We start from the raw sequence: 8,818 nt of genomic DNA on the forward strand, positions 1-8,818 counted from the left end.
CTTGCCAGGCATTTTATCACAACAATGAATAAGGTAACTGAGGCAATCTTCGATGTAAGGTTGTTAATTGTGAGTTTAAATGAGAAAAGTTTGACAGAGCCCTTACCCTAGTGCCTGGCACATAATGACCTCTGAACAAATGGAAGCTGTTTTAGTTGTTCAAGCAGTATTTGATTGCTTGATTTTGTTTGTTTATACAAATATAACATTGACATTCATGAGAGCTGTGAGTTTCTGCATGGGTGCCCTCCTGGCTGTGTGAGTTGAGTGTGTAACTCATCAGGCTCATTCAGTAACTGAGCAAGCATGTCCTGTGCACAAGCCCAGGGACATGTGCAATACGTGCTTCAGAAAAGCTCAAATCATCTCCCATCGCAGCCCATCTCAGCAACCACTGAAGGGTAGGAGCCCCAAATCACCATATTCTGAGCATCTCCCCATTACTGGTGTATATCATCTCATTGACTCTCACCTGCACATTTCCACATCTCTGAAATCAAAGTATAGCTTGAATTGATGATGTCTTAAACCACTCAGCCAGGCAGCATTTGATGCAGTTGTCATGGCCTGGAACCGCAGGAACCCATCCATCACTCTTTATATTGTAGTGATGTATGATACTATCTAAACCCAAGTAGGTTTAAAAAAAAATGTTTACAAAAAGTGTAAGTTAAAATTCTAAATAATAAGAAATCATGTCAAAATACAATTGGCAGGACTTTTTCTTCCATTTTGGCACACAAAATTAAATATGCCATTTTAGAACACCATCTTTAGTCTCATGTGATAGTTTTTGCCATTGTTTAGTTGACAATTTTTCTTGTAGGTTCATAAAATAACAATGTATTGTTAGAATTGAATTGTCAATTTTATGTACTATTTCAAAAACACATGGTAACTTTAAAATTAGTAATGCTTATAAAATTATTGAGCGTGATTATTAAAGAACTCGAGACTAAGAATACATTTAAGTACATTTATATGTCAATCTAATACCATGTTAGGTACCTTAAGATATATTACATTTAGAAAGAGGATCATATCTAATAATTATTAACTACTTAATACATGTCAAGCACTATTCTCATTTCTTTTCATGTTTTGAGGCTTGATTCTCATGCAGTCTTAAAACAGCAATGACAGCTCCCACCATCTTCTACTTCAGGAAATTGGGACCTAAGAAGATTTAAAAAACATCCAAAGGCACATAGTAAAGAGTGAGCCAGGATGCAGACCCAGATCTGAGGTGCAACTGGTCTCAGATGCTACAGTGATAAATGATGATACCTGCCCTCAGGTAAGTAAGTCTTAGGAGCAGAAATACAGATATACAAGAAATGAAGATATAAGGCAAATCTCACAATGTGATTACATACAAAGCCCATGAGCTGCCTAGGAAAAGAATCCCATTTTTCATAACATACTTGTGTGTAAGTATATGATGAGTGTCCGTCTTACTAACTAGACTATTAGCTCATTGAAAGACAGGGACCTTGACTGTTGGCTTGCTGTTCTACCAGTGCCTAGCAAAGTGTTTTCATTTTGTTTCAGCACACAAGAAAGGCTAAAAAGAAGTAATACTTAAATAGTCACCCAGTGATTATACTGGATGATTCATGTGTTTGATAATGTGCCTCAAAATCTTTACAACTGGGGCTAGAGAGATGGCTTAGTAGTTAAGGCACTAGCCTGCAAAGCCTAAGGACTCAGGTTTGATTCCCCAGTACCCATGTAAGTCATAAAGCACAAGATGGCACATACATCTGGGGTTCCTTTGTAGTGGCTAGAGGCCCTGGTGGGCCCATTTTCTCTCTCTATCTGCCTCTTCCACTCTGTCTTTCTTCTTCTCTCTTTTAAATAAATAAAATATTTAAAAAAATACTTACAATTGACAACTGTGTTCACTCAGCAACTCCAATGCTCATAATTTATCATAAGGAAATAACAAAAACAAAAGCACATTATTTCTAATATTTCTGTCCCACACACTATCAAGGCTAGGTTTGTTAATGTTCCTCTTGTCCCCAGTAAAGGTCTATGTCCTTCCCTCTGAACCCTTGCATACTTTAGGCTAGTGGCAAAGGAAAATTAAAGCTCCAGGGCTGGAGAGATGGCTTAGAGGTTAAGCGCTTGCCTGTGAAGCCTAAGGACCCCGGTTCGAGGCTCAGTTCCCCAGGGCCCACGTTAGCCAGATGCACAAGGAGGCGCACGTGTCTGGAGTTCGTTTGCAGAAGCTGGAAGCCCTGGCACGCCCATTCTCTCTCTCTCCCTCTATCTGTCTTTCTCTCTGTGTCTGTCACTCTCAAATAAATAAATAAATAATTTTTTTAAAAAAAAGAAAGAAAATTAAAGCTCCAGATGTCATCAAGGGAGAAAATCATTGAGTTTTCTAATGGGGACATGATGCTGCTGGATTGCCCAGGTGGGGACAATGACTCATAATGATCACAGAAAGTGACAGGATGAGGCAGAAGAGAAGAGTCAGAGTAGAGAGGAGATGGAGGGTGAAAAAGACTCGGTTGCCTGTTACTCATTTAAAGATGGAGGAAGGGGCTGCAAACCAGAGAATGCAGGAGCTGCACAGAGCAAGGAGAGAGTTTCTCTCCAAAGTCTCCAGAAAGGAGCCTTCTTTCAGTGAGGCCATGTCTGACTATTAACTTTCTTAACAGCATTCTATTACATCACTGCCCTCAATTTGGGCTCATTTGATATATCAGCATTAAGTCTGTAACATAGTTAATAAGGTTGGATAATTTTTTTAAAATATTTATTGATTTACAACTAGAGAGAGAGAATGAGAGAAAGGGGGAATGGATATACAAGGGCCCTTTGACACTGCAAATGAATTTCAGATGCACATATCACTTTATGGATCTGGTTTTATCTGGGTACTGGGGAACTGAACCAGAGGGCATGTAAGTGTCTTTAATGGATGAACCATCTCTCCAACCCAGAACAATTTTTTAAAAAATAGTTTATTAATTTATTAGAGAGAGAGAGAGACAGACAGATAGAGAGGAAGCAAATGAGTTCACCAAGGCTTCTAGCCACTGCAAAAATCAGGGTTTAGGCTAATCTGCTTTCATGAAGGTAATTTTATGTATAATATTTTTCTTTTATTATTAGTATTATTAACAACATATTTTGTATGGAGACATCATGTGTTGATACCCTTGGTGGGTAAGCAATAGCTTTCTGATTGGCTAAGAGATCCACTCAATGCAAAGGAACCCACATCTGTAATTGGGAACCAGATCACAATCCTGTAGAGACAAAAATTATAGTCTTCAATGTCAAGCTCTCACTAAAAGAGAGGTTTTGGATAAAAGCAGGATTACATATATCAAATTATCCCTAAATTAATAGTGCTTATCCCATTTAAACTATGCTGACTTCACTCTCTGTTGGAGAATCTGTTCTTTTTCAGAAGGTAGTGAGACCAGAGGAGATAAACTACCCCTCACACTTTAGCCAAGCCACAGCTGAAACCACAGAGGAATTGGGGAGATGAGCAAGAGTGCTGCTTCCATGGTGAACCTGATAATTAGTGCCAGGGTGAAGGAGACAGACCCTGAAGATACTCAACACCTACCAAGCAGAGATCCAAGATCCAAAGGCTCCACAGAGCTCATCTCTGAAGTAGACTTAAAAATCACCCAGCACAGCTCAGGACATTTTATAGAAGAGGGGCTGAAAGATTGAAAGAGTCACAGGTTGGGACATCATGCCCAGAGGCATTCTCTCTCCCCCAAAATAACTGACTGCTGTTCCCACAACACATAACTCACAACCCCATAGGGAATACCTGCAACTCCAGGAGCCCTCTTGGGTGCTTCTGTCTGTGCCTCTTCAGTACTGGGATACAAGCACAACCTTCATGCCCACTTTGTATGTGGGTGCTAAGGATCTGAACTCAGGTCTTCTCATATTTTCTCATCAAAACTGGGCCATCTCCTCAGTCCCCAAATGTTGTATTTTAAAACAATGAACACATTTCTATACAGCTATATAGGGCAAAAACATGAAATGATGTCTGTGGGATGAAATGAAGTTGAATCAGAGCTGTGGAGTCTCCAGACAATAATCTGTTCCCATAGCTTTTCCAGCTCTTGAGCTCCAGCCTGGCCTTCCTGGATCTAGGGTCTGGCCTTCTCCTTTGAATCCAACAGCAGAGCATATTCAAAACTCCCTCTGCTGAGATAGTGTCATGGCCTTCTACCTAGTGAGACAACCCCCCTCTCTTTTTTGCAGGGAGGTTGAGGTAGGGTCACACTGTAGCCCAGGCTGACCTGGAATTCACTAAGGAGTCTCAGGGTGGCCTCAAACTCACAGTGATCCTCCTACTTCTGCCTCCCAAGTGCTGGGATTAAAGGCATGCACCACCATGCCCGGCCCCCTCTCTTTTTTTAATAATATTTGGGATAACAGTTAGGATCTGCCCAGATAGTTTAGGATAATCCTTCCATTATGAGATTTTCAATTTAGTTATATCTCCAAGTTCCTATTTGTTATATAAGTGATAGTCATTGGTTGGGTACAGGGTTGAGGTATTTAATATTTGGAGCCATTACTCAGCATTATCATCTTTGTTAATGCTTAGTTTGTATACACCTTTTACAACTGCTATATTGATTTTAAATTTATTTTATTTTATCTTCATTTATTTGACAAAGAGAAGAGAGAGAGAGAGAGAGAATATGAGTGTTCCAGGGCCTCCAACCACTGCAAATGAACTCCAGACATGTGCGCCCCCTTGTGCATCTGGCTAATGTGGGTCCTGGAGAATCGAACCTAGGTCCTTTGGCTTTGCAGACAAATGCCTTAACTGCTAAGCCATCCCTCCAGCCAGATTTTAAATTTAAATACGAGTATTTCCTTTGAATGATCCTGAGTTACCCATTTATGTTGTAACATATTCTAGGACATGTGCATTTTAGAAGGCCTTGCCTATGATTACCCAAAAAAGGAGACTTATAACACAATGAAGCAGTTTTGATAAATATAATTACTTATCTTTCCTTCATAATGTCTCTTAGAGAAAGCCCTCTTTCAGGTAGAAACTATAAACTCTGTATGAATATTCTGCATTAATTCTGAAATGTTCTTTGAAAATTGTGGTGAAAAGTGACACTCAGCCTGCTAGTGCAGAACAGCCAACTGAGACTGTCTCAGCAGATGCTCAGGCAACCCTTCAGCAGAGTATTCCTGAGATCAGCTGTCACTGATGCATAAAAATGGAATTTAAGAGAGCTGCAAGGGCCTCTTCTTTCCTTCTACCAATTGCTATCAGACAACTGGAGGATCAGTTGTACTGAAGGGAAAAAAAACTAAATAAAAACTAGGAAACCCTGTCCTGTGTCTGACACTAGCCAATTCTGGCCCACCCAACCCAACTAACTGCTAATGATGAATTTTGGGTAACGGGAGGATTTGTGTCTGAAATAATCAGCTGCTAGCCAATGAGGTAAACTAACTGTGTACCTGGAAAATCGGATTCAGAATCAGTGGTTTCAGAATTGCTTTCAGACACCCCAAAGGGCTTTCAGGTCAGATGGAGCAAACAGAATGTTTTTCTCTGGGCTTCACATCCTAACTTTATCTAGAGCAATTTCATTTAATTTGTTGGGGCCTGTGTGAATTTTTATTAAGAATGACTCAACCATTCTTCTTCTTTTAAGTAGAAAGGTTTCCAGAGGAGCATGAATTATTTTAGCTCTTGGTTTTATAAACACATGCACTCATGCATACAGTGAAAGCATACTGGAAATATAGTGGTTAGGAATAAAGGCTTTGGAATCAATAGACCAGATGAAAACACCAGCTCTCAAACTTCTGTTGTGTGATACTGAGCTTGTTTATTTCAACTCTCAGGTGCAGACAGACTGGTCCCTGCATTTGTACAATAGTGATAATAGTAATTGCCTAATTTCTTGCAGGGATTTTGTGAGGAGTAAAAGGTATCTTACTAGGAAGAACTTGGCCCACTTAAAATCAGGAACAGGACAAGGTGACATGCCACTGTTAACTTGTTCCAAGTTGAGCTGGACAATACAGCAGCATGAGAAGGAGTATGAGGCATAAGGATAGGAAAGGAAGGAAAAACACTGTCATTATTAATAGACATTTATTAACATACAAATGTTAACATTCTCTACATAACACAGACTTGGGAGCCATCCAGTTCAGCTTGAACTACTGACATTGGAACATAACTCTCTCTATGATTTGGGCAAGTTTATAATCTTTCTATGCCTCAGTTTTCATATTTTTAAAATAAAACTAATAATAGTAACAGTAGTTCCTACGTCACTATAATTGGATAATACTAGAGGTTGCGTTTACATATGAGAATCCTGTTACCTGAGCATCATGTAAGTGTTTGCAACTATTATTAGATTTTCAGCCAAATTAATAAGGGCTACTATGAGAATTCAATACTATAAATGGGACATGCTTCTGTGTATCAATAAAAGTAATTTAATAATTGAACAATTATAAAATAACTACCATAAAGGTTACAAATAAGTATAACAAACTCTGTGCAATATCTTTATGGAAAATATTACATGTTTGTGTCATTTTTTGGAGACAGAGCAAGCTGGCTTCTGAATTTCTATGTAGCCTGAAATGACCTTGAACTTCTGCTCTTTCTGCCTCCTTCTCTCAGGGGCTAGAGTTATAGAGTATGCCACCACATCTGGCTGTAAAATTTTAGAAATGATATCTCAAGTGAAACAGTTTACCATATTTATAGATTATAGGTTCAATAGAATAAAAATATGAATTCACTCCAAAATATCCTGTAAATTCTTTTCACTTCCAATTAAAATCCTGCCTTAATCCTAGTATGTAAATTTAAAGGCAAACTATAAAATATGTCTGAAAAAGCAAAAGACTAGAAGTAGCCAAGACAATTTTGAAGATGAACAAATGGAAAAAAATATGTTCTACAAATGTGAAGACTCTGTCAAGGCAATGCGGTGTCAGTACAGGGATAGACAAATACATCTATTTGACCTAAACAGAACAAAGATGACAAGCTAGCTGTTCACATCAGTGGAAGAAAGCCAGACTTTAATAAGTAGACTCAGGGCTGGAGAGATGGCTTAGCGGTTGAGGCGCTTGCCTGTGCAGCCTAAGGACCCAGGTTTGATTTCCCAGTACCCATGTAAGCCAGGTACTCAAGGTGTTGAATATGTCTGGAATTTATTTGCAGTGGGCCCTGAAGTGCCCATTATTTTTCTCTCTTTATCTGGCTCTCTCCCAAATAAGTAAATAAATAAAATATTTTTTAAAAAAATCCAGATTCCACTCAGTACATAAGCTTAGTTCCAAAGCACAAAAGCCAGCCGGATGCACATGTTGCATAGGAACAATTCATGATGCTGGCATATTTCATACATGGGGGAAGTTGGATTGCTCCTCAACTCATATATAAAATTGGGCTTTGCATGGATTAAAGATCTATGTGTAGAAAACAAAACTATCTGGGGCTGGGGATATGGCAGTTAAAATCTCTTGCTTGCAGACTGCCCACCAGGGTTTGACTCCCCAGTACTCATAAAGCCAGATGCACAAAGTGGCACAAGTGTCTGAAGTTCATTTGCAGTGGCAAGAGGCTCTGCTACATCCATATGACTCACTCTTTCCTTGCCAATAAGTAAATATTTTTTAGAAGAAAACAAAGCTATGACATTTGTTGAAGAATATTTAGAGTTCTGCTCACATGAAAACCTTCTTTTAAACAAAGATACCAAAAAATTTAGGCAGGTCACACAAAGCCAGAGGGAAGATATTTTTAACATCAATAAAAATGATACATATCTGTACTTTATAAATTCTACTGAAAGGAACAAGCAAATGTCAACTCAATAAAAATTACCAAAACTGAAGAGCAAGCAATTTTACAAAGGAGACACAACTGCATTTGATGTAAATGAGAAAGTTAATCTTCCCAGCAATCGTAGACATCACACAGTGGGAAGATGATTGAAATTAGTGTTTCTATAAATTTATAAAAATACACAATAAACCATGAGAAAATGGAGTTAGATGTACAGTTTTGCCAATTTTTGCCTTTCAAAGGGGGAAATCAAAGGAGACAATGAGATAGTAGTTAAATGTGGAAACATTGCAGAAACTTAACAGTGCTCTACAAAAATCATTAATTTAAAAAAAATCATTAATTTACTACTTACAGCACATCAGAAATGAAATTAATGTTTGCCTTCCATATCTTTGTTTTGTTTTGTTTATCAAGGCAAGATGTCACTCTAGCCCAGGGTGTCCTGGAATTCACTATGTAGTCGTAGGCTGGCCTCGAACTCACGGGAATCCTCCTATCACTGCCTCCGGAGGGCTGGGATTAAAGGGGTGTGCCACCATGCCTGGCAAGGCAGTGTATCTTTTTATCAAAGGAAATTTATCTTTTTATAAATTCAGATATCTATACACTATGCCTGACAGGAAGTACCAGAGAAAGAAGCCTTTTCAAAAAGACCATGGGTGCTGGGGAGTTGGATCAGCAGTTCAAAGTGCTCGTGTGTGCAAAACCTGATGACCCAGGTTTGAATCCCCAATACCCATATAAAGACCGATTCACAAAGTTATGTATGCATATGGAGTTCATTTTCAGTGGCAGGACATTTGCTCATTTTGTCTCTCATTCTCTCTCTGTTTACAAATGAATAAATAAAAAGTGTTTTAAAATAATTTAGAGCTGGAGATTTGACTTAGTGGTTAAGGTGCTTGTCTGTAAAGCCAAAGGACCCAAGTTAAATTCCCCAGAATCCACGGAAAGCCAGATGCATGAAGTGGT

The sequence above is a fragment of the Jaculus jaculus genome, chromosome 4 (genome assembly GCF_020740685.1).
Source record: "Jaculus jaculus isolate mJacJac1 chromosome 4, mJacJac1.mat.Y.cur, whole genome shotgun sequence".
Taxonomy (NCBI): domain Eukaryota; kingdom Metazoa; phylum Chordata; class Mammalia; order Rodentia; family Dipodidae; genus Jaculus; species Jaculus jaculus.